This window comes from Ostrinia nubilalis, chromosome 19 (assembly GCF_963855985.1).
Source record: "Ostrinia nubilalis chromosome 19, ilOstNubi1.1, whole genome shotgun sequence".
NCBI classification, from domain to species: domain Eukaryota; kingdom Metazoa; phylum Arthropoda; class Insecta; order Lepidoptera; family Crambidae; genus Ostrinia; species Ostrinia nubilalis.
The window spans coordinates 11,149,300-11,175,696 of record NC_087106.1 but is presented as its reverse complement, the minus strand read 5'-3'; the positions used below and the strand labels follow the sequence as shown (position 1 = coordinate 11,175,696).

Below are 26,397 nucleotides of genomic sequence, written 5' to 3'. Positions count from 1 at the left end.
TGTTCAAGGAAATTGTTTTACTTTTACCATAACTATCATTCATTGAGGTATTAGATTCCACTATTTTAATAAAAAATTGTGAATTTCGATAGCTGTAATAAGCTTGTCTTTTAATTTGGCTGTCATATTGGAAACATAATCAGATATTATGGTTTCCAAAAAATTTAAATTATTGAGAAATTAGCCATTTTACTGTCATTTGTTAGTGTAATTATTACACACATTGTTCAAACCTTCCTTATAAGCATTCAAATATTATGCATACAAATATTCAATTTAATCACGACATCGCGCCCAAGTTCACAACAATCAATCAACATTTAATTGCCAGAAGAACCTAATACTGACAATTGATTTGGGAAACAATAATTAACTTTCCCACTTACATTATGGCTAATAGTTAACGGCCGTTAATTATACGAAAGTATTCACTCGGGTAACTACGACAGTTATGTCACACTTAATAGTAATTATAAAACAAGCATTGTATTCTTACTAATGATTTATTATTTTTGCAAAGTAATAAACAGCTTTGTTTTTATTATCATTTCACATCAGTTCTCTCAAAATCTACATAGTTCTTATTTCTAATCTCGAGGACAAAGCACGAGCATAATTAATGATTAAACGAACTTAAAAAGTGAAGTTCTATCATAATTATGCGAGGGCTTTGTCCGAAGAGATTAGAAACCCTCCCACCCGTCTTTAACAATCATATATGTATATTATTAAAAACACAAACCCCCATATTAGTGAAATGATAAAAAATACAAATTACTACTCCAAACTAACTGACGACGGATACCAATGTCAAATAAGATGTAAAGTGAGATACCCACAAAAAAAAAAAAAAAAAAAAAATATATCCTCAACTAACAGTGCGTAAACTGGCATCACCGTACGTGATACTACATAGTTCTTATTTCTAATCTCGAGGACAAAGCACGAGCATAATCAATATCGAAGTGCGAATAAATTGATCACATCAAAACAGCTGCGCACCAATTGTGTAAGAATAACTTAACCTTGTACTCATTTCTTGATATAAAGATTCAAGATGACAATCTTATCACAGCGCATACGAACGTACTTCCAACGGACTTGTTCCAAATTAGATTTGATGAGTTTATTCTACGTCAACATTAAGCTCCAAGTACTTTTTAGAACAGCTGTACCTTTGATTTGATCATACTCAATGTAAGTAAATGCAATTTGGAAAACAGATTCTCTACCGAAAGAATTCTCAAGTAAATAGGGTTAATTACTCCACATTCTCAAGCCTGGCACGAAAACAATATTGCGATTACATCGTCTTCGTGCCAATTCATTCAAGAACCGACCAAAATTCCAAAACCTACTGTGAAAGTTTGGAAATTGATGAGCAATTACGATCGGCAAGCTACCCTACTCCAGTCTTCAAGTTTTAGCACGCTAGACCATATTCGGTTACCAGTCCCTTCGTAAAACCCTTTCTGAACACTCGGCAACATGAAGTCCATGCACGCGAAATTCAAACAAAACGACAATTTTGTAAAACCCCTTTACAGAAAAGTGAAGTTCGGAAACAGGGTTAGGCCTATGAAAAAAATGTTTGTATCTGTTGACACAAAACCATGTGGCGATGGATTGCATGTCAAAAGAAAGTTCGTTACAAATAACAGTGTTGATTATAATGTTGTTGAAGTTAACAGTGAAAATAGTGACAATAATACCTTACCTGGAACCTGTGATAAGAGACTCCGAGATTATTATTCAAGATTCAAAATTAATAAACCTAAACTCGATTTTAAAGTAAGGAAAAATGCGCCATTTACAACGTACAGTTTAAAAGAAAGAAATTATGAGAAAATGGATGATGAAAAGCGATATAATAGAGACGATAAATCTATTCAAGCCAAAAATAGTTCAATATTGATAGAAAAGGTAAAAGCATTTTTATGGGCACAAATGATCTGAATCTGTACTTAATTCAAAAATATTAAGGTAGTTTTAAGGTTGAAGCTATGTAATGTCAACATATCTAAATAACTGTGTAATAATAAGATGCTAAAGACCAAAGCGGAAAGGAAAATAAATGTGTTTGAATAACCAAGCTGATTTCCGAACAGAATCTGAGCGGAGAGGTGATGTGGAAACAATGAAATCTGATTGGTTGTTCAAATACCACAACTCCTTCTGCTTGAGAGAAAAGTGGCTATTAGACCAGATAGTAAAATAACTTGTTGATCTATTGTAAAGTATCAATAACCAAGCTTTTTCCTGACATTCTTATTTCTTTTACAGGTCCCAGAAACCTGGTTACGCGTGTACCCTGCCCCCCAGGTCGCTCACGAGCCGACGTGTTCTGTCATCTTCAGATGCATCGTTTGTCAACTCGGACTGGCCTCCTTTCTCGTCCTATGGAACATTTTGTGGGTGTTTGTCATACACAATTTTGAAGGTAAATACAGTTATGCACACTTATGCACAGTCCACTTGACATTTATTATTATGAGAGTTTTGCAATTTGCGAAAGATAAATAATATCAAAGTTTTACAAAAAATACTTTGGTTCAACATTGCATATCACGATTATTACTAAGCACATCATATTTTATATCATATCACAATATTAAACATGATGACTGTGTAAATCTGTATCGTATGTTAAAAAAAAAATATTTCCCTAGACAAATAAAAATTAAAAAAGTGTCTTACGTATTTTTTACGAAATAAAAATAATGATACTGTTATCTATCAGGGCCCTACGAAACTGAAGTGTCCATACTATTCGAGAAGGAACAAAATCAACTCGTTATTGACCTTGCTACGGAGTTGAGACAGGTAAGTGATTAATTAATTTTCAACCGACTTCAAAAAAGGAGGAGGTTCTCAATTCGACCCGTATGTTTTTTTTTTTTCTATGTTTGTTACGCGATAACTCCGCCAATTACGAACCGATTTGAACAAATCTTTTTTCGGCGTATAGGTAATACCTCAAGGGTGGTCCCATTTAAATTTAATAATAGAAAAAACAACCCCCAAGGGTGGAAAATTGGGGATGAACTTTTTTATACGCAATATCTCCGCCGATTATAAATCAATTTGAACGATTATTTTTTTGTTGAATAGGTATTATCAAAAGGGTGGTTTCATGCGAATTTGAAGAAAATATTTCACCCCCAAGGGTGGAAAATTGGGGATGAACTTTTTTATACGCAATATTTTTTATTTTTAGTTTTTTTTTGTGTTCACGCATTTGAAGTGGGTTTTATTTTTTAAAAAAGTTAATTATTTTTTATGCATTCAAGGCAGGTATTTGACCACAATCGCACCTGATGTTAAGTGGGATGCAGTCTAGGAAATTAAAGCATTTAAAAAGACTTAAGATAAAAATCTTAGGAGAAAGAGAAGAGAAGAAGGAAATGTATCATAAGACGAAATATTGGCATAAGCTAAACTAAATAGCTTATGCCAATATTTCGTCTTATGATACATTTCCTATGTCAGTTAGTAATCAATATTTGGATATCGACAATCTGATTTCATTGTCAATCCTCGGCTTTTAGCTACATTACGCATCCCAAAACATGGGAATTCTCGTAACATTATTCTCCCTCTCAGGTTTGGCAGATTACAGACATTATTTCTAACTTAAGCGTGCTACACCTTTTCCCTTTCCTCCACGTGTAAGTAAACTTTTGATTGATGAATATTTAATTTGCGAGAGTTTGTAAAAACAATGTCTTTTTTCGTTGTGAAACACCCTCGTACACATTCAAAAAGAATTTTCCTCCAGAGATCACAGAGCTGTATTTCATTTTATTACTGTAGCGGCCATACTGGCCACCACGAAACTTTTTTCTTTTTTCGTCGACCTATAATATCGTTACTCATAATTGTTATTTTTCACTCTAGATTTTTGCTCACATTAGAACTTGTTTCGAAAGTCGTAAGTGGTGGGGCTTTCAAGACTGACATCTAGTAAACTTACGCCCGTATTCACAAACGATGCTTGCTTGTGAAGCAGCAAATCGAACGCACAGCGTTGAATAGAGCTCTGTGATTGGTTCGTATGACACCCTGTGCGTCCACGCGCACGCGTAAATTTTGTGAATACGGGCGTTAAGAGCCATTTTACATTTTCGTGCGAATTTCTAAGATTTTGGAAGCATGAATTACTATCTTAAGCAACACCCAGAGATTATTTAATAACTGCGAAAGATAGGTCAATCCTTGGTGTTGACCATTAATGAAACGGATTTACTAAAACTCTTTTGCTTAATTCACAGTGCCCCATCTCCCACAACCATTTTACGGAAAAATTGCCGCAGACTCATTTTCAAAGTCCTGTATCTATTATTTATGCTCATATAATAAGCTTAAATATATATAGTAATCATCGGACATATATTCTTGTAGTCCATTAATGAAATAGATTCTTGAATTTCATTACCATTATTGAGTAAAATCTAAAAATAATTTGGCATATTTGAAGACGTTAACATTTTGATCGTGGTTTTTGGTTTAAAAACACAGCAATAACTGCAATAAAAGTATCCCAAAATAAAGAATATTCATTGTAGAATTGATTTCTACAGTTATTGTTTAAATATTAGTAACCACTTTGTCAAAATATTGATGTGAATATCAGTATAAATTACAATGCGCAAGCCGACATCGATTAGTATGGCGCGAGCGCCCGTCAAGGCAGGACCTGTGTCATTTTTCCCGCCGTGACGTTTACGTGCGTTCGTGTCGTAAAGCGGTGATTTGTACGGCGACCAAATACATTTGATACTATGCCGAGAGGCTGTTTCGAGTCGGCCGGCCGAGCAGAAATTGAAATGATGAATTTTAATTTCTTTGACGGATCTGGGTGAAACTATGTATAATATGTAGGTACCATGTATTTAATTTAATAAATAAATTATAAAAAAGTATATCCATTATGCTAGCACCCTTAACACAAGCATATTGGTTGCCTACTTTTGGACTAGATGGCGCTGTGAAATTGTTCAAAGATTTGTTTATTTATTTATCCGCTTTGAGTTTTGTTTCGTGAAGAAGAAAAAGAAGCATTTTGTTTCGAGAGGGAAGCTTTGTTGTTAAATCTATACTAATAAAAGAGGAAAGATTTATTGTTTGTTTGTTTGTTTGGAGGCAATAGGCTCCGAAAAAAAATTCTTTCACGATTTAGAATCCTAATTTTTTTCTATGTAGGCTATAAAATATTTTCAAAAACATTAGTCCAAAATCTTTGATAAAATTCGACGTTTAATAAATAAATTAAATAACATATTAATACTTTTTTTCAGTACGATTTTAGTACTTGTTTTTCAGAAATTCTACGATTTAACTAAACTTCTAAAGTGTTTATATTTTATGCATAATTTATTAACTTCTAAAATATACATATATCCTATTGATAGATGACGTGCTTCGTATTTTATTAAAATTATTACCTGACTAGGTTAAAAAGGTGTGGAATGTTATTTTGGAGATAACTTGGTTCCATAGAAATATAGAGCGATGCTAAGTAATGCGCTGAGTTCGAAACTCAGTGTCGTATTAGAAATTCACAAACACAAAGAAATCAAATTATGTGCTCATTACCCACTGTGATATCAGTATTCAACGTTCGAATAATCTTTAGTACTATGCAAGCAATATAAACTGTTTACATAATGACGTCGCTACTGTCATCATTGCTTTCACAAGCAATATGTTCCAATTTGTCCCTTGTCACATTTCCCTTTAGTTTCTGTGATCTGTGCTTGTTTCTAAGTTGATATCAATGAAATATTCCTTAGTACTTTTGATTTAAATTATTTTTTTTATTTTGACACGTGTTTGAAAAATCAAGGTCAGATTACAATAAAATAACAAGTGAAAACGTAACATTGCATTGCAACTCGCAATTTCGCAATATTGATGAGGAGATTCCATTGGAAAGTATGTATTCATTCCTAGGATTCCCCTAACACCATCAAATTCAAGAGAATTCAAGAGAGTGCAGTTTCCCATCTCATGCTTAGGGACCACGGTTTAAAATAGTGTGGTTGCATAGAGCCTGCAACGGGCAACCGCGTGCGCAGCTGCTCATACTAATGTTCAATACAAAAGCAAGTGTTGGCGCCCTCACGAGTTTTAGCGGAGTTCCATATGGTAGCGGGAGTAGACTTAATGGAAATCTATGCTTCTCCGACGACCAGTTGTATGTGGAATACTCCAGAGTATGCGCACACAATAGCCTGGTGATTTTAGCACCTGAAGGAAAAACAAAAAAACATTGTTTACAAAGAAATCTGCGGCAGGTGTAGTGTTTTAATTTTGTTTTAGAAAGATCTCATAATTTTGTAAGTATTCAAATATTTAAACATAATAATTTGTAGATTTTATATCAAAAAATATAATAATCATTTAACAAAATTAATTTTCTTAGAATATTTTAATTCTATTAGAACCATTTTCCACTTCATCGTAGAAGAAGTCGCGCGCAAAAAGCTAGTATGAAATATGTAGTATTGCCCGCGGCTTTACCCGCTTGAAATTTAGTTTGTCACAGATCGTCATAAATTTATAGCCTATACATTGTTATTCTGGTCGACGCCAGGGCTGGATGAGCGTCGCCATCCACGAACACGTCGAATCCACTCGTAGAAATTAATAAACTCAGTGTATTCACGAAAATAATTACACACAGCACTAGAGTCGTATCGGAACTGAGTGAACCAAAGGTCTTGCGATAGGAACTTCCGACCCGAGTGATAGTTGAACACAGACTGCCTAGTACTGCTGTACTGTACTGTAAAGTTTCATCAAAATCTGTTCAGTAGTTTTTGCGTGAAAGTGTAACAAACATCCAGACATCCACACAAACTTTCGTATTTATAATATTAGTAAGACTAGTAAGAAGTAAGATAGTAAGATGAATGATTTTAGTTATTTGTTTACTTATAATAATATTTATTTATTTATTTCTTAGCTCTGTCTGATAATGGATCTGGAAGAGATGCAATGGCCACCTCCGTAACAAAACAATAGAACCCTATGGAGTTTGGGCTTGTGTGATTTGCCTTGACGAATATTTCGTATCCAGGGTCCGATGATGGAGCTGTAAGGGGGCAGATTTTTTTTTCACTATGTGACTGTCTTTATTTTGTACTTGATATATATTTTACATATTATACCTATTCGTGTTTCATTATGAATCGAAATATAAAAGACTTAATAAACTCTATTAAAAATTTAAATTAATTTATCAAGTTTGAATACCTCATTCTACCTTAAAATTAATAACTTAAATCAAGTCTTAATACGGTCACGGCTCAAGATTTTTTTGTCCATTTCAGCGTTCTTTTTACTCTTTTGACGTTGCGTTGACAGCTTTTACCTAAATTCGCGCGGAATATTTTTGTGAAATGGCTCTTAATGTTAATTGATGCGGATGAAACTTCTTTACGCATAAATATCGGGAGGACAGCACTAAGTCAGGAGTCCTTAGGAGTGACAACACTATCGGCTAAATAATAGACATCCAAGTATACCAATAAAAGCTGCGCAAGTCCTCTTTCCTCTATAAAAACGACCACTACTTTGCGTGATCCCTGCCAATAAGCCACATCTTACGCTACATTGAATTTTACTCAATCACATTGTCATGTATTACATAACATTACAACAACGTTATTCCGAACCGAGCTACCGCAAAAACGGTCCCTTATGATAGCGTCTCTTATCCCGAAACATCTGGATTTTGCTAGAATATTCAAATTTCATTTTCGCGAGATGTGCAAATTGGTGCGTAACGTATTTCGGGTATTCCCCCGTATGGGGTATCGGTATGAATAAATGTGCGTATTATATTAGGCTGGTGTCTATTGATGTTCCATAATCCATACTCCAAACCGCAGGGGTTATAATAATAAATGAAAAGAATATGAACTGTCTGATTTCAAACGGATAACGTTATTTAAAACTGATAGTGTTTCCAAAACGTTAAAAATCTGTAACACAGAATAACATTCATCATCATTATCATTTCAGCAATAGGACGTCCACATAGGCTTCCTCTAATAATTTACATAATGACCGGTTAGTAGCGACGAGGTGGACGGACGACCTCTTAACATTAGACAAAACAAATAATTATTTTGCTTACACAGTCACAGATTACCTAATGAAATAGTTAGGTACTTGATCACAGTGCTTAATTTTAAGATGGGCGTACACTATTGCTGATTTAACGTAAACTACTCAAACGAATCTGCGGTCTTTGTCTCTTGGTCCCTAACCATTACTACCACATCACCGCAATTCGAATTAATTGCCCAAATAGCTTGCAGTCCGGACATTGCAAGAAATACCAGCTCGTACCGAGCTAAGTGAGCTGAGCGCAATATAAATGCTGTTGTTAATCAGAGATTTGCCGGCGTTCCTTGAATGCGCTTTCACCGGGGAATGTTGGATTTCGGGTGTCGTTTGTGCAACGAAAATTGCGTTTTAAATGGTGTGGACTAAGCATTATAGTGCTAGAATGCGGATGCAATTTTAACGGTGATTTAGTTAGATGAAACTTCAATGGTCTTTTAAGCGCATTTTAGGTGTTTTCTTTAAAAACTTGATGATAGCATCATACGGCAAGGAAAAAACTAATTAAATCAAAGCTGGAACGGGAAAACTAGGTCTGCATCACACCTGATGGAAAATGATTTTCAGGTCAAAGATGGAAGCGAGATCCAACTGGAATCCTAAACAAGTACAAAGCAACTGGCTATCTTACCTCCAACTGCCGTTATACGTCGGTATAATAACAATGTTATGTATGTTACTTACGAGTAAATGATTGCTCACAATGCATATAAAATGAAAACCCCATTGCCTCTATATTTCAGCCTCACATACTATTCCAGCGAGACTCTCTCTATCTAAAATTCTACTTTCTTTACCCAAAGGAATATTTTTATTCCCGTTCTATAATATTTACTATGCTCATGATATTTGCAACTCAACTACATTTTCCTTTATTCGCTTGAGTGGTGTTGGAAGTACCATAGCGTTGGCACGCCGAATGGAAGCATGCCAAACCATTTGATAGTTTTAGAATTTAACACAACTAGGTATATGTATAAAGTACGTCAGAATCAATAGTGGACCTACGTTCTTGACTCTTTTGTCTTTAGTACCTAATACGATACACACTGTCAAAATACATTAATTGTGTACTCTAGGTACATGGATTATGAGAGAAGAGTTGCATTGAACTGGAAATCAAAAGCTATTTATTTTTCTATCCCTTCAGCTGTTTGGTTTTTATAAGCAGCTAATATGTATAAAGTTACATAACGCGTTAGATTGTGACTCTTACATGCTCCATTTTCTTTTCTTTTTCTCTATAAAGTGCTTACTATCGGGAAAATCAGAAACCATAATTATTAGGCTGTACTTTCCTCTTTTACTGTGTATATTTTTATTTCCAAATAAAAATGGAATTCTATACAAATCACGTGAGGGATTACGCAATAAATGCTGTCAATGCTGACTTCATTTTCATCTATGACTAAATAAGTATTGCGATATGTGTATTTGACACCAGCATTTCGTATTTATCTTCTCCTTTAATAAAATATAACATTTTTCATGTAAAGCTGCATGTATGCACCAGTTATGAGATTATGCATTGAAACTCTTTTGCTTGTCTTCGCCTGTGCCAAAAAACCAAACCTACATGCACTGCAAAAATCGCTCTTATTTCAGGTGCACTTAAAGCTAAAAGTTGCAGTTTCAACACTTAACCCTTGCCGTGCTGTAGTACCACGAATGAATTTACATAAACCACTTGCTAACATAGGAGAATGCGGGTTAAAACGGGATGTTCCTTGGGAATAATCGACACAAGCGCTCCCTGAACAATTACAATATGTAAACCGGTTCTGCTTGTAATAATATCTCGGAAAACTTGGGCAGTAGAGAACTGAAATATGCTACTATGACGTAGACATAGACGTACCTACTAGGTATAAAAATGACATTGTTTAATTTGGGATGTAATTGGACTAATGGGTTAACAATCTTCTCATTTTCTCCGGGCAGCTGAAGTCGGATTTTTTTGGGTTTTTGTCTTGAATAGATTTTGGGAAATAATTATAGTTATTTTTTAATAAAATAATAGGTAATCAAGCTAATTTAAAGTCGCCACTTTTTTGAAGTCGTTTCAAAATATGTGCGCTACTCCTATCTCAAGTTATTTTTTTGTACTAGTTGGAATTATTGTCATCCTTAAACATAGAATAAGTACATGATATAAATTGTTATATTAATCGGTAACCATAGATATCTCGTCTCCTAATGCATTAATATACTTACCTTATAATTATGCAACCTAATCCAATCCTGTCAATATAAACTATTAGGCTGGGTTGCACCATCTTACTTTAACTTTGACAAACGTCAAAAATCTGTCAAACTCCATACAAAAACGCCGGTTAATGTTATAGTTACGGTCAAAGTTAGGTGGTGAAACTCGGCCTTAGCGTCCCATTACAGCGATTATATCCCGTTTGGCTCTAAATTGCATTGAACAGATCAACGCCCGCTTTGACCACTGGCCCATCTGATTTCTAATTAGTCTATGGTAATTTGCTTTTAATTTATACAAGGTGTTTTATACTTGATTAACGACGAAGTCGGTTAAAAAGGGTTGGTTCTACTGCTGAAATGCAACAACTTTTTATGGAGGACCGATATAAGTACAAAAAAGTTCATAATAGGTAAATGATTTGATTGCTGATGGTAATTTGTATGTAAAGGTTTTTTTTCTATTCTACTTGAACTCGGTCTTTTGCGAAAAGTTGTTACGAATGAGCAGTAGAATCAAACCTTTTCGTTTGATCTAGTATAATATTAACACACTGTATAATGGACAATGATACTCGTTGATAAAAAAATAATTTACTAGAATAAATTATAATATAGAATAGCTCAAGTACCTAGTTGTATGAAAGGCGCTATCAATTCCAATGACACTTGAGACGATCTCTCCAAAGGCTTTCTAACTAATTGTACTCGTATATAAAAAGCTCTTTTGCTTATAAAATGCTTTTTTATTTAGTAAATAGACCTTTTAAGTTTTCCATCATTTTACTTAGGTTTCTATTACATTTTCTGTACACAACATATAAAAAGAAATGTAAAGAACGGGTAAAGTCACAAACTTATCGTCTTTTATACGCAGCGAAGCGATCCCAAAACGAATTTGTTATAAATATGATACATTTCTTAGGCCCCAGAAAGGTTAAATACGTGGAAAAATACTTTATAAATAATCCATACTTCGTGTGTAGTGTGCTTCAAGAAGACGAGTCTCTACTTTGAAGATATTCCAGAAAAAACATTTGGATTAGGGAACTAGGAAGGTAACATTCCCAGAAATGTATCTATAGATAGTGCCTCACCATTCTTCCGCTAATGTTTGAGTGTTATCGGTACACGCTAAATTATCCATGAGTGCACACGCACAATACAATAATGACGCTCGGATTGCTCGGATCAAACTCCCCGCACTCCGCGCTTCCCTCGACCAAAAATTGGTGGGGCGCGCCTTCGTCGATGGCATGATCTATACCGCCAGCAGATTTCGCGGTCTTATACAAAACTAGCGGCTACCCGCGACTTCGTACGCGTGGATCCCGTTTTACTCCCTTAGGGGTGGAGTTTCGTAAAATCCTTTTTTAGCGGATGCCTACGTCATAACATCTACCTGCATGCCTTTCAGCCCGATCCGTCCAGTGGTTTGGGCTGTGCGTTGATCTGCGTTGATAGATTACTATGTCAGTCAGTCAATCAGTCACTCACCTTTGAGTTATATATGTATATTTATATTGGATGCCCATACACTGAAAATAGTTACGTAAATACTCCTTTGCTTCGTCCAGCCACAACCACGCTATCGAGGTCATCCAAGGTGGTTGCAAAAGCATTTGCGTCGATCGCAATCTGCCTCCGAAACTTGGAACATTCTGGAACATTCCTCAGATAGTCTCGGGATGTCGCGGGATTCGTCCTGCTGCATGCCATTGGTCGTACCTGACGAGCTCCTTTGACTAAATACTTGGCATAACTTGGTGCTGAAATCTGTGGAATCTGGTACTAGTGTTGATAACTGTCTAGTTAACTGGGTAGGCAATTAATGAAGTTACAGAAAAGCTGCCAAATGAAATAATTGGGAAAATTCTTCCCGTGTTTGAGATAAAGTAAAATTTCGTTTGGGATTCTCAATTGGGATTTTTATTTTCTTTAGTTCTTATGTTCAGTGTCCAGTGCCTGGTAGAAGCACTAACATCATAATTATTTCAGACTACCACAATTACAAGACACTTAAAAAGCTGCTCCATTTCTAAAACTGTTCTGAATCTTCACTGTTGTGAATCGTGACCATCATCTAAATAAAGTTTCCACAATTCTTTACTTACCGATACTTACCTATCTACTTACAAGCACAAAGCCTATGGTATCTTTTAATCCTAATGCACGATGGGAGCTTTACTTCTCCATCAAAAAGTTCCCAAAAAAAGGTAGATACTTTATACCTCTTTGTTATCCAAGCGCATCACAAGAAGAACGAACATTCGATATTCCATAACGACGTTAAGTCCCGGATTACAGGCATGTGTTGCATTATAAATTCAAATCTCGAACACGTGCTCGATAAACTCTGGAACGGGATGGGCGCAATAACTCACAATATCGGAACCGGGATGCGGGAAAAGGGCGCAATCCCGGCTAGCGCTGCGACGATGTATCGGTCGAGCAATATCGATATATCGATTAAAATGCAGTGTTTATTATGCAATATCGATATATAGGTTATGCAGTGTTTGTATTTATTGAATTAAAGCCTTACTTCTAAGGCAATTAAGTTTTGTGTAGTGTTAGCACATCAAGAGTCTTTTCACCCCCATTTAGAAATAAATACGATATAAATATAGTAATTTGCCATTTGCCAAAGTCATTAAACTTTCCAAGCCGTTATGGAAAAAGTACTACCTACCTATGTGCAATGTAGAAAAAAAAAGAATAAACAAAGTTCAACAAAAAGAACTTAAAGAATAAATGCCAAGTTTTTACCAATGTTTCCGATACACCCAGTTTTTAGATGAATCAGATCGAAAAATCTCATTCGGCTAATCTATCCATGTACATGAGTCTGTGTTTGAAACGCCAGGGATGGAAAGCAAAAACAACCGTGACATAGCCTCGTAAATTCCCAATCTTTACGATGCAAACTTGGTTCTATTTTAGTATCGGTCGATAGTCGATACCAACAATCAAACAATGGATTGATATCGATATCTTTGAATCGATATTTTCACCGCTATGCAATCACATCCTTTACCGGGATTTTCCAAGACGCTCTCGTTAAATGAAGCGCAAGGATTGATGCGGAGACAATCGCCTGTGTCCTTGATAAAGTTCTGAACTGAAGAGAAAATGCAATATTTATTTTGTATCTATATACTAATATTATAAAAAGGAAAACTTTGTTTGTTTGTAATGAATATTCTCAAAAACTACTGGACCGTTTTTAAAAATTCTTTCACCATTCGAAAGCTACATTATCCACGAGTAACATAGGCTAAATTTTATTTTGGAATAAAATAGGGTTCAGTGGTCTGTTGCCTCCACTCCATACCTTGCCCCATCGGCCATCAGTTCTGCGTACTATGTGCCCTGCCCATTGCCACTTCAGCTTGCTAATCCGTCGGGCTATGTCAGTGACCGTACCGGAAAACGCAGCGTGGGACGTCTACCCACAAGGTGGAACGACGACCTGATAAAGGAAGGCGCTGGATGTAGGCCGCTACCACCCGTGCGATGTGGAAGTCATTGGGGAAGGCCTATGTTCAGCAGTGGACGTCCTGTGACTGAAATGATGATAATGATGATGATTATGTCTGTTGTTTAGTTGTTAAATATTTAAAATAAATAGTAGGTACTAAGTAGGCTTCAGGCGCGTGAATTTCAGTTTCTTCATCGCGCGATTACTCCGTTCCTAAACTCAATGAGGTAATGAGTTTTCATAAATGATTAATTTCCCCACACAAACTTTCATCCCCTAGATATTTTACCTCTTTCAAGTTTTATTTTCAGTGTGAAAAGGTATCAGAAAAACGGAGTTACTTTTGCATTTACATACCTCTATCATTTATGAACCCGTTTAATCGGATGTGTGTAACTTATTTTCTTTTCCAACTTGTCATTTTCCTTATTTCCAAAGATGACTTATTCCTTAATAAGGATGACTTCCCCTGCCGCGGGTGTTGTTGCGGGGTCTCCACTCCAGGGTCTTTCTGGCCCAGCGATCCTGGTTCATCCGTGCAATGTGCCCTGCCCATCTCCATTTACGGCTCTCAATCTCACCACGTCGCTGATCCTCGTCTTTTCTCTGATCCACTAGTTCCTTTTGTGATCTTGTAGGGAGACGTCAGGAGGGAAAGACCGCCTCAACGATGGACAGACGATATCCGGCAGCAGGCTGGGGTGAACTGGATGCGTGTGGCCAGGGACAGAAGTCGGTGGAGGGTTGAAGAGGAGGCCTATGTTCGAAGGCGAACCCAAAGGCTGATATAGGTAGATAGATAGATAGAAGGATGACTTCTTCGGAAATGGACCTTATTGTATGCTTATGTACTAGCGGCCGCCCGCGACTTTGTTTGCGTGGACCCCGTTTTAGCCCCTTAGGGGTGGAGTTTCGTAAAATCCGTTCTTAGCGGATGTCCACACCCTATTCCACATTCACTATAACTATGTTGGCGGCGTGCTCAGATGCCCTCAATGCGCGAGGGATTTTACCGCGAAAATAGGCTACGTAAGCCATCTTCGGGCACACCAGCGCCGCCAAGACTACTAGGAGTCGGAGTGGTCGCCATGGCCGAAATCGGTCGGATGGATCACCAGTTTCTGAGATTTCGTGAGTCAGTCAGTGACCTTTCGCTTTTTATAGATGAATGAATATTAATATTAATATTATTCATCAATAACACCCAAACCCAATATTGACTATTTCATGGTCCCCCAACCCTTCTGCCCCAGTTGGTCCTGTCAAATGCATCGGCAGTTGATGTGAAGTGGGATAATTAAGGTCGCTTCAACGCCCGCTCAAGGCTTTAGCAGGATCAGTGGATTTACCTGATTCACTCCCTTTAATGTAGGAATTACGAGTATTTTAGCATATAAACCTTCTCTAACTACTGCTTGGCGCAAAGGTTAACTGGAAAAGAATGGCATAAATGGGATATGGCATTAAGTTCGCCTTTTTTTTAATTAAAAATACACAATTATCACAGACTATCATTAGGTTTATGTTAATCGTATGATTTTATCTATTCTTTATTGCTACTAAAAATGAATCGGCGAAGCTTTCTAGCAATTCCTTGCTATTTACCAATTTTAACGGTAAAAACCACGACCAAAGTTCAAAGAAAGTCCAAATATTTCCATCAGTATTTGTTTTACATATAAAGTGCATTCCAACGAGCCAGAATATAAAACACCGCATTTTTAATGTCCCGCTAAATCTGTAGAAGTTTAACATGACAAAGGGAATCCCGGCACAGCGGCGACACTCCCGAATTCCTGGGATTCCCCGCGGAATACCGCCCTCTGATTTTAGGCTAAGAATTCAGCAGCAATATTGCCACAGTGGAAATTTTGTTACGCTTTAAATAACGCTGCAGCGGATATTTTAGGGTACCGCTCTAACTAAAATATAGTTTTTTCAAAACGCCCTAGGGACCCAAGTACCTACTCATTAGTACTCATGAATATACAAATTAAATACGAGTACAAGATTGCGCTGCTTCTTAAAAGCCTATTCGCAAATATTAAATGAGTTTTATGAGCTTTTTATGATTTTTAAGATGTTAATCTAGTCGGCTGTTACAGCCAATTTCCAGATAAAAGAACTAGGTAGTAGATTTCAAAGTGATCTACAAGATGTAGAGAAGTAAAGAGGAAGGTTTTTATTTAAAGCGTTCATCGCTCAAAGCTTCATTCAATCTATATAATTATGTAAGAGACATGTAAAAATAATATAGTGCCATGAAAACATATTGGATCTTCTGTACGCCACTATAACTCTCACTTGATGGTTTTTATTTTATTTTAAAAACTGTACCATGCACAAAAAGTTTCATAAAGGATGATACGCGAAAAAGTTATGAAATGAACGCGTTCAGGTTTCATATTGCAGTTGAAATTGATATTAAAAAAACAGTGTACAGAACTACAGACAGAAAAACTGTTGCCGGATTAATTTTGCATACCGCTATGAATCCAAAATGTTATCTTTTAAAATTATTGTAAAAGACATGATATTCAAAATGTTATTACATTCTGCTCGGGAAAATTATGAATTTAAATTACATAGTAATTTTCTTTCAGGAACAATTCGTTACAAAACTTAATTACAAAATTTTTCTAACTTTTTATCGTCAAACTCTACTGATGATAGTATCATGAAACCTCTAAAACTCCAATGCTGAAAACAAACTTAATCTACTGTCTTGCAAATTCGGTTGATTTATTTTGTATATTACTCATATTAAATTGTTACTAAAAATATACCCGTAGTAGCTAGAAGCTGTCTAGAATGATGTGAATCCTTGACATATTTGCAAGTAGTATTGGTTGCTGTTTGTATTCCATATAAAAATCTACAAGAAGGAGGCAGAACCCAATTTAAAAAAATGATCTTGGTAAAGAGGTTAAGATAACTTTCAGATTGGTGAAAGATGTCAAGTTAATTCAAACCAAACTTTACTTAGGCACATCCTTCACTCACTGGACCTATCCTGTTGATTCAGGTTTTAGCTTTTCGTCGGTTTTCTATATTTACCCGGATGATGTATTGCATTTGAAGCCCACACAATATTGACCGTTAAATCAAAGATTTTATCTGCTATTTGTAGAAGTGGTTAATCTAAAAGTGACTGTCTATAGATACGTATCAGTTTTGAATAGTAAGCCACCAACCAACCAAATATATTTTCGAACATTTCAAAAATTCCTTCGAGATTTAATGATATTCTATAGTAGGTACAGGCAAAGATGAAAAACAAAAACAAATCAAATCAAAATCCATTTGTTAACGGTACAGAAGGTGACAACTAGTGAAATAGTTCGCACATAAATCACCACGACTGGCATTCAAATAACTTACAACTAAGTTACATAAGTAATACTTCGAGTAGCTACTAGACTTTAACTGCGTCGAGCTCTCAATTTAAAGGTTCGAAATCAGAAATTCGGTTTCACATTTCTTAAATGTTAACAAACACGTACCTACATGAATGTAAAACCGGTATGCAGGACATGGCTGGTTTTATCAAAGGGTGGAAATTGAGTGGAATGTTTAATCAAATATTGGCAAAACGAATTTCGGGGTTGATCAACGCTTGTTCGTTTTTAGTCCTCGGTTTTTGCACGTGGGGACAAACTCCAGCATGTCAAGATAAACATTGCAGTATCTTATGTAGACGTAAAAGGTGCTATTTTGCAATAAAAATGTATAGTCTGAATTGATATCAACTCTACCATTGAAAGTTTAAGGTTTGATTTAAATAAAACACGATACCTACCTAAAAGCTTAATCAGGTTTAAATCCTGGAGACGAATGGTTTTCGTATGATTAGAGCCATTGACAGTGAGTCATCATTTCGGCCATTGATAGTCTACAACTGTACCAGCGTTGCCAGACGTCCCGATTTTGGCAGGACGTCCCGATATTTAAATCAAATTTTAAATGTCCCGCGCGGGACAGGCTCGGTCCCGCTTTTCGGAGAGAACTCGACCGTACGTGGCGTACGTACTAAACCTGATTTAAAATATTTTTTTTTGTTAAAATACATTTTGTATGGCTACTATACTTTTGCTATCTATTGTCACGTAAACGTAATTTTAAGTCAAATAAAAAGATAAATATTTGAAAACCTTTGATTATAATACGTTTTTTTACTATGTCCCGCTTCTGACGGAAGAATTTCTATTCCCGCTATTTTCACTCAAAAAGTACCAAAGTCCCGACTTGGCAAAAAAAAAAAACTGGCAACGCTGAACTGTAGGTACAGAGTACTACAAGTCAAGTTATCCGCTTTTTGACATCCAGTCATCGTCTTAAGGTCGTCTGTCCATCAATCAACAAGGTATTCTACACGTGTTCTCCATTCAATAACCCTTAGTCCACCTTATTCTGCGACAGATATGTACACAGAAACATTATTTTTTTATCTATCTTAAAAACATTATCCCCTTTATGATCCTTATTTACTTAATCAGTTACATCAACATACATTTTTAGCTTCGAGATGGCCATCCCTAAACAAATAACCGGAAATATAATGAAATGGAAAATCGACAAAATAAAGCTTGCCAAATAAGTAGCGTGTTTGTTTTGTGCTTAAGTAAATAAAAGACCGTTTAGGGAATGTGTTGGCTAGTTTTTATCAATATTATCGAAGATAAATACCAACACTTATTAGCTTTGTGTATCTCTTTTTCGTTTTCTATCACAAGTGTTGTCCCAACTGAAACAACAACGGTATTTTTTTTATTTATTTAATATGAGCCGTCACTTTTGTCATGGCATGGTTTTATTAGACCCGCTTACTGTGCCCTCACCAACAACTTATCGTGCCCTCTTAAAGTCCGATGAAGAAGTGATTCTAGCACGTAATGTCCTAAACATGTTACACAAGGTACCTTACTTAATTTTTCATTTTGGCATCAAAGAGAGAACCCCCGAAAGATCAACTTTCACTCAATATCCCGAAGGCTCGCAGAATGACTAAAAGTAGATATTTTCAACTTCATTTCCTATCCCAACTAATATTATAAATGCGAAAGTAACTCTGTCTGTCTGTCTGTCTGTCTGTCTGTCTGTCTGTCTGTCTGTTACGCTTTCCCGCTTAAACCTCGCAACCGATTTTGATGAAATTTGGCATAGAGATAGTTTGAGTCCCGGGAAAGAACATAGGATAGTTTTTATCCCGGTTTTTAAAACAGGGACGCGCGCGATAAAGTTTTTCTGTGACAGACAAAATTCCACGCGGGCGAAGCCGCGGGCGGAAAGCTAGTATTAAATAATAAATAATTTCACTTCGCAAATAACTGGAAAATACACATACGATCCGCCGCAAAAATTTCCCCGAAATTCAATTTCCCGTGTGAAATAAAACGTGACAAAACAAGTTGTACAACCTACTTTTTAATAGTTTGCACAATCGAGCAAATTCTCGCTTCGAAATGTTAGGTTTCACGTTGTTTCTCTTTTGCGAATTTTTTAGCAAACTAGTGGTAATTGGAAAATAAACTGCTTTACTATTTTAAATGCAAGGTAAAAGCTTTGTTTTTATAGTAGCTATAGTCCGCGTGAACTCAAAGACTTATAGAAATAACAGTAATGTAAAGGTTCATCAAAATTGTTATAAAAGTTTATTTGCGCGAAAGACTGACAAACATACATCTTACAGTAAAATGTCATGCTTAAAACAAGCGTGCTAGAATGACTCGAAATGAGCCTGCTTATTTTTTTTTTTTAATTATAAGCATGCTTATAATTTATAAACACATGCTACAAAGTAACTATTGATCAACAGTGGCATGCTTTCGTGCTAGAAATGAGCATCTGTATTTGTGTAGCTTTATATGGTGTATTGGCGTATCTAGGGTTCTTTTTCAGGGGGGGGGGGCGCATGAGTATAGTACAGCCTGGCTAGTATTAAATATCTAGAAGCAAGCAGCCTTTGGAGATAGATAAAATACTATGTTGGACATCATTGGAGAAAGCGATTCAAGTTGTCCTTTTGTACTAACTCCCAAGCTCCGATTAGAATTCTACAATTTGAATCCTGGAACGAATTTAATCTAAATTCTTGCTACATTACTAACAACGTCTCGTTCTAAAGTGTAAGAGAAAATAAATAGTGCTCTAGAATTCCATTTGAATCAAACGTATTTGTACTATTTAATTAATTACGTACCTACGAAAAGGGTAGGTAATTTATTTGTTTTGTAGTAAGCCGTTACTACAGTGTTCACTAAGGAAGAACACAGGAGGCATTTTTGAGGTCAGGAAAAGAGCTAGAGATTTTTTTATGATCGTAGCTTTTAAAAATTATATGCTATCTGCACAATGGGGTATGGTTTAATATCTAAATACTGCACATAATAAAATCGTATGTAAATATTTTCATGCTTTGTCGATAGAACATAATTTGCGGAAAATTGATAGTGTGGAGATAGAGACTCACTGAAAGAGAGAACTTCTATCGTAGCGAATTTTTTGATATTTGCCACTCACTTAATCCAAGAAAAATACCTAAACCAACTACTGGAAAGCAACAAAACATATTACAATACAATAATGAATTCAGCAATTATTACCACGAGCAACTAATTAATTACCTATGTTTAAAACTTGTTAACCTGTTAAGTGCCTAATATATCCACATCGTCAATATTACGTCATCGTTCCTACTTAACCTAATTCTGACCCTGAGGGGAGAAGCGGAAACCAATACATAGCAGTGACAGGGTCAACAGTCCCTGCATTTGACATACCTGCCTAATGGAGCATACGTCTACCCACTAGGGATGTAAGATAACATACGTACCATATACGTTTCACGAGCACGACAGAATCAAAAACCGGTGATATTACAAATCAAAAGCCACACGTTTTTATCGAATCAGAGAATTAGGATCAGTTATCTAAATAGACACTGTTACTTTGGTTGTAGCTCTATATTTAAAGTTCGTGCAAGGTTTTTCTTATGAAAGGAATATTATTTGGAATGCAAAATACTTACCGTTGACTTTACAATAAGATGTTACTTATTTATAATAAGATGTTTGATAGAGCAAGGTTTTAACTAATAAGTACAATAACATTCGTTCATTTTCTCCGCAGCATACGTTTTTATAAGCACCTTGAATCAACGTCATAGATTTATAAATATTTTTTTCACATAACATACGTCATTATGACGTAACCACGTAATATCGGATAGAGCAGAAATACGAACGAACATCGCACATCCCTACGTACACTTAAGCGCAATGAAATAGGTATTAGGAAGCCATTAGGCGTCCATGCAAGCTTCATGCAACTCCATCACGGCACGATTAACGCTTTCATGAAACTAACGTGCATGAAATTAATTAAATTCTTGTTTTCCGATGACATGCCTTCAATTCGATTTATAGTATGTATTCTTTTGTTTCAAAATTTATATGCAAATATGTAGGTATTAACTTATGTATTATACTCGTAGATTAGTCTTATCTCGTGGAACCTAAGTGGTCGCATGAGACCGCGGTAACAACTGATTTCTATAGTCTCGATTCGTTGGTATGTACTTAAAGGATTGTTCAATAGAGAGGGATGGACAATATGGACATCCTAAAACGTCAGTTTGAAGAGATAAGTCTGAAATCCGAGCATGGAATCCGAGTGTCAAACTGGTAAAATAAAGATTTGCATAACTTAATACAAGAGTACACTGACGGACAAGGAAACAAGTACTTGTGTACGTTTTGACAGCAGACTGTAGGTATAAGCATATAGCGTCACTCACTAGAAGTACCTATACGTGGTGGGACTACTCATACGTGTGTAACTTCAGTGTAAACGATCTAAAGCTTGACCGTCAATAAAACACAAAGTTATCAAACGGAATTAATGCAAAGACTTAGGCCCAGAACAGACAGTGAAACGCAACTGCAACGAAACTGCAAACTTTCAAACTGGTCGCGTCATGTGTGGTCTCTCAACGGACGCTATGGCAGTAACTTAGATGCAACTCAAAAGTAACTAGCAGTTGCAGTTTTGTTGCAGTTGCGTTTCACCGTCTGTTCTGGGCCTTAGACACCTTACGAATGTTGATGTTTATGTCTTATGTCAACCAAAATAGTTTGAATTTGTCTGTGGTTCGTAGCTCTACCACAGAATATAAATCATAATCCGTCTTAAATTATGAAAGTGTATTCTAATTATTCTTGCTGGGGAAAATGCCACTAATTAAAGTTGCTATGATAACGTTTCATGTGGAATCGAATTTAGAAGTTGTTTGCGAGTAATCTCGTCTTTACTAATTTCACGCCCGAACTCGAACATAATTGTCATCAGAGAATAGTTAATGATGTGCTATCGTCACTGTTTATCGATGAAAACTATAAATTACGTAGATATTAAAAAAGTGAACATATTCACATTGGCTTACTTTCATTTAGACTTCGTTGGGTTCCTAAAATCCCATGGCGTTAAGAGACATTACCTACGATTAGTTATTAAAATTTTTCTGGCGTTAAGAGTCACCTCTCGATCTAAATATTTTGTTGTCTTGGGTTCGATTTCCACCTTAGGCAGTTCGAATTTTTTAAGTTATTTTATAAATGTATTACCTTCCCCTTTTTACGTTTTTAGTAGAATTGTTCCATAGCTTTATTAGCTTTTCTTTAAAATATGCAGCTTTAATAGTTCATCACACATGAACAATCAGTTCATCCATCATACTTACGTAGATATCGAACACCTGTAAACCCACAACACTAAAGCATAAAGACAGCTAATTTGTACTCAATTAAAACTTTATCTCCACTCGTGGCCTGGAGTGTAAGGTCGCGTGCACTCTCACAGAAAATCGTCCTCTTACTCCCTTAGGCCCAGACTCCACTAAAGCGGAGATGTGCGGAGATGGCCGAAGCGGAGACGAGAAGAGACAAGCTGAGCTATATGTGCTGGCTAGAGAATGTGATCTGGCGATCGGACACTGGTCACTTTTTAGCTTTTGTAAGTTTTCGGGCACAGCTGACATCTTTTTTTTTTCGCTTCGCTTTGTATCCGCCGCCCGGCCTAATCTTAGCAAGGAACAGGGCACATCTCCGCTTCCATGAAAATATGACACATCCCAGCATCCACAATAAAGCTGAGCGGCGACAATAAGTGTCATCATCATCATCATCATTTCAGCCATAGGACGTCCTCTGTTGAATGCTGAACATAGGCCGCCCAATGATTTCCTTAAGACCGGTTAGTAGTGGCCTGCATCCAGCGCCTTCTGGATGGAAGAGGTCGTCGGTTCACCTTGTGGGTGGACGTCATACGCTGCGCTTGCCGGTACAGGGCCTCCACTCCAGAACCTTGCTGCCCGATCGGCCGTCCGTTTTGGGTAACTTCGAAGTTCTGCGACAATAAGTGTGAATAACATAATATAAAATACGAAATTATATTGGTTATTTAATGTGAGTCGCTCCGCTAGTCTCGTTTCCGCTTTGGTGGAGGCCAGGCTTTAACAGAGCAACTGAAGCCAATGGTCCAGAAAACAACGGTACTTAGGCGAATTAAATTCAGCTCAGGGTCGAATAATCACCGGAACCATCCGACCCACAATGCCTTATAAGGATTTATTGCGCCGATACCGGATTGCTTATTTATGCGCACTTTAGAGATAGGACGCTGGCATAAATAAAACTTTAACTTTTTTACCTAGCGTCTATATTTCTTCAGTTATGTTAATAATATAGTTACAATCAAACTGCCGAGAACGGCGCGTGCTCGTGTACCTACGTTTATTGTGGATCAAGATTGACATAGTCATTTATAAGTTGACAGCCTTGAGTCACGATCACAAAAGAAACAATTAATAGAACGTTATAAAAATACAGTTCTCATTTACGCCCGTTTTTATAAACATTACTATGAGGTCTCACAGTGCGCGTGGACGCACAGGGTGACACATGAACCAATCACAGAGCTCTATTCAACGCTGTGAGTTCGATTTTCTGCTTCACTTAATCAAGCATAGATTGTGAATACGGGCGTTAATCATGTCATTGCTAGAAATACCATCATGTGCGAGTGTCACTTAAAGACCAATTACTATATCTCAAATACTACCTAAAACAGCTACAGCTTGTGAAAATTAACTAAAATATTCTCATAAATTAAAATTTCTTAAATAAATCAAAGTTAGGTAACCAAATTAACCCGCGTTTTCTTTGCAAACTAATTACAGGGGAGATTCCCTTTTGATTTTCCCACCGCGTAGTTAGACCCAATTGGGATTGTCTCTGGTCGGGGCTGCACCGGAAGTACCGGCATTAGAGGCTTAGTTCCTGTAAGCTTGGAGGCTCGTGTTTATAAACGGATCCGGATTTGGAACGTAAAGGAATTACTCAGTGTATAATCATGTTGGAACCTTATTCATTTGCCTGTGAAATTACACGGTCCTACTTTGACTAAGTCTAAACATTTATTTGTATAGAACTATAAAAGTCTAAATTATTCTGTAAACTATGGTTTACCAAACCAAGTGGTCCATTAAGTTTAACAAATGAAAGTAGTTTTTCATAAATGACATAAAGTACTTATAATGTTTCTGCGAAAGGACCACATGTTTTTTGTTACTTACGTTATGAAAGTTTGGCTAGATCTAAAACTAAGATTTAATTTGTATTAAATTTTTGTTTTGCTCACATTGCATTATTGTTTTATTAATACAAACAACTTTACCAAGTAAGGGTAAAGTTGTTTGTATTAATAAAATACAATACCGTTTTTAGGTACCTAATATTCCAAAATATTATCTTGAAAAGCAAGATCGGTTTAAAAATAAAACTTATCTTGCCAACCGTGAAAAATTTATCTAACCCTTGAACAGTGAGCTTCTACCTTTTTGTAGGCGCTGCCCGAATTTTAATTGGTTTTGTTTTTTGGGCGACCCCTTTTAATAAACTTTAGGCTTTTATAACATGAACACAGTAGCGGCGTAAGGGGGGGGCGGTGGGGGCGGTCCGCCCCGGGTGCCAAGCATCAGGGGGTGACACAAGTCGCGCAGATTCACTGGCACATCTGCATGGCAAATCTGCGGTCTATGTCATGATACGAGGGGGGTGGGGGGTGAGATTGTCTTTCAATCTTCGAATCGGGAGGTAACACCCCAAAAATCCTGGGGGGTACCAGGGGGTGCCATAGGACTTGTGACGGGGGGGGGGGGGGGGTGATCGCCCCGGGTGCCAACCCATGCTACGCCGCCACTGCATGAACAAGCTTATTAACATTCCTTGTTTAAAAAGTAGCCATTTTTTGTTTTGGTAGGTAGTGAGGAACACGTAAAATCACACCTACCTGACAATAGTGTACCTACGTGTTGGTAACTTTATGGAAATTTAAAAATTCGTGTTTTTTTTATGCATAACAAGGCAGGTATTTGACCACAATCGCACCTGATGTTAAGTGGGTGTGTTTTTCATAACACCTCATTAGGTATGTTATGACACAATGGTACCCAAACCTTATAATTTAGTTTTTCGGTTTGTGAGTGTTCTTATGCAGGCATTCTTGGATTTAGCGCCTACCCCCTTACCTACTAATAAAACGTTACGCACTCGTTGAACAGTAGTTTAATTTGACATTTCCATACTAAACGTCACTATGTCTTCAACGAGTGAATAATTTTTATTAGTAAGGGGGTTAGGTAGTTAGTAACTCTATGTAGATGACATACCTTCCTACCTACAGTTTTTTTGTTTATGATTTCGCTATAGTCTAGACTTAGAGCATATTAAAATTGTTTCAGATCACCCCCTTATCCCCAAAATGGAAGCACGCCATAGAGAAGCGGATCGAAGACGAACGCCAGCTAACGATGCTGGCGATGGCGCGCGGAGCCAAACTGCACCCTGGACAGTTCTGGGACCTCAGCGGAACCTTCCTGTTCAGTGTCTACGTCATGACTGCTTTAGGTACGATTTTCAGTCTTCTGTTTCTACTGTTAAGACTGTATTTTGCATAAAACCCCTAGTAGTGCCAGCTGACCATGCTGGCTATGGTTCGCGGAGCCAAGCTGCACCCCGGCCAGTTCTGGGACCTCAGCGGGACCTTCCTGTTCAGTGTCTACGTCATGACTGCTTTAGGTACGATCTTCAGTGTTCTGCTTCTACTGTTAAGACTGTATTTTGCATAAAACCCCTAGTAGTGCCAGCTGACGATGCTGGCGATGGCGCGCGGAGCCAAGCTGCACCCCGGTCAATTCTGGGACCTCAGCGGGACCTTCCTGTTCAGTGTCTACGTCATGACGGCTCTGGGTAAGCATCTTGAGTCTTCTCCTTGTGCTATTAAGAGTGTATTTTGCATGAAGTCAGCTGACGATGCTTGCGATGGCACGCGGAGCCAAGCTGCACCCCGGCCAGTTCTGGGACCTCAGCGGGACGTTCCTGTTCAGTGTCTACGTCTGTTAAATCTAACATGCCTCTCGGGCTCAGATCATAGAAGCTCGGGTGAAATTGCAGGCAAAAGATAATTACCTACTTACATTTATGTTTGTTCCAGGCTTCGGAGCTCCAGTACCGCAAACGATG

General features: G+C 37.0%; 1 long non-coding RNA gene across 1 annotated transcript; it reads left to right on the top strand.

Annotated features, from left to right (window-relative positions):
- Positions 1 to 2,289: 2,289 nt before the first annotated feature.
- Positions 2,290 to 25,703, top strand: LOC135080997 (uncharacterized). The gene is made up of 3 exons (XR_010259092.1): positions 2,290 to 2,440; positions 2,741 to 2,823; positions 25,617 to 25,703. It is a non-coding gene; the product is annotated as an uncharacterized LOC135080997 (long non-coding RNA).
- Positions 25,704 to 26,397: the final 694 nt, after the last annotated feature.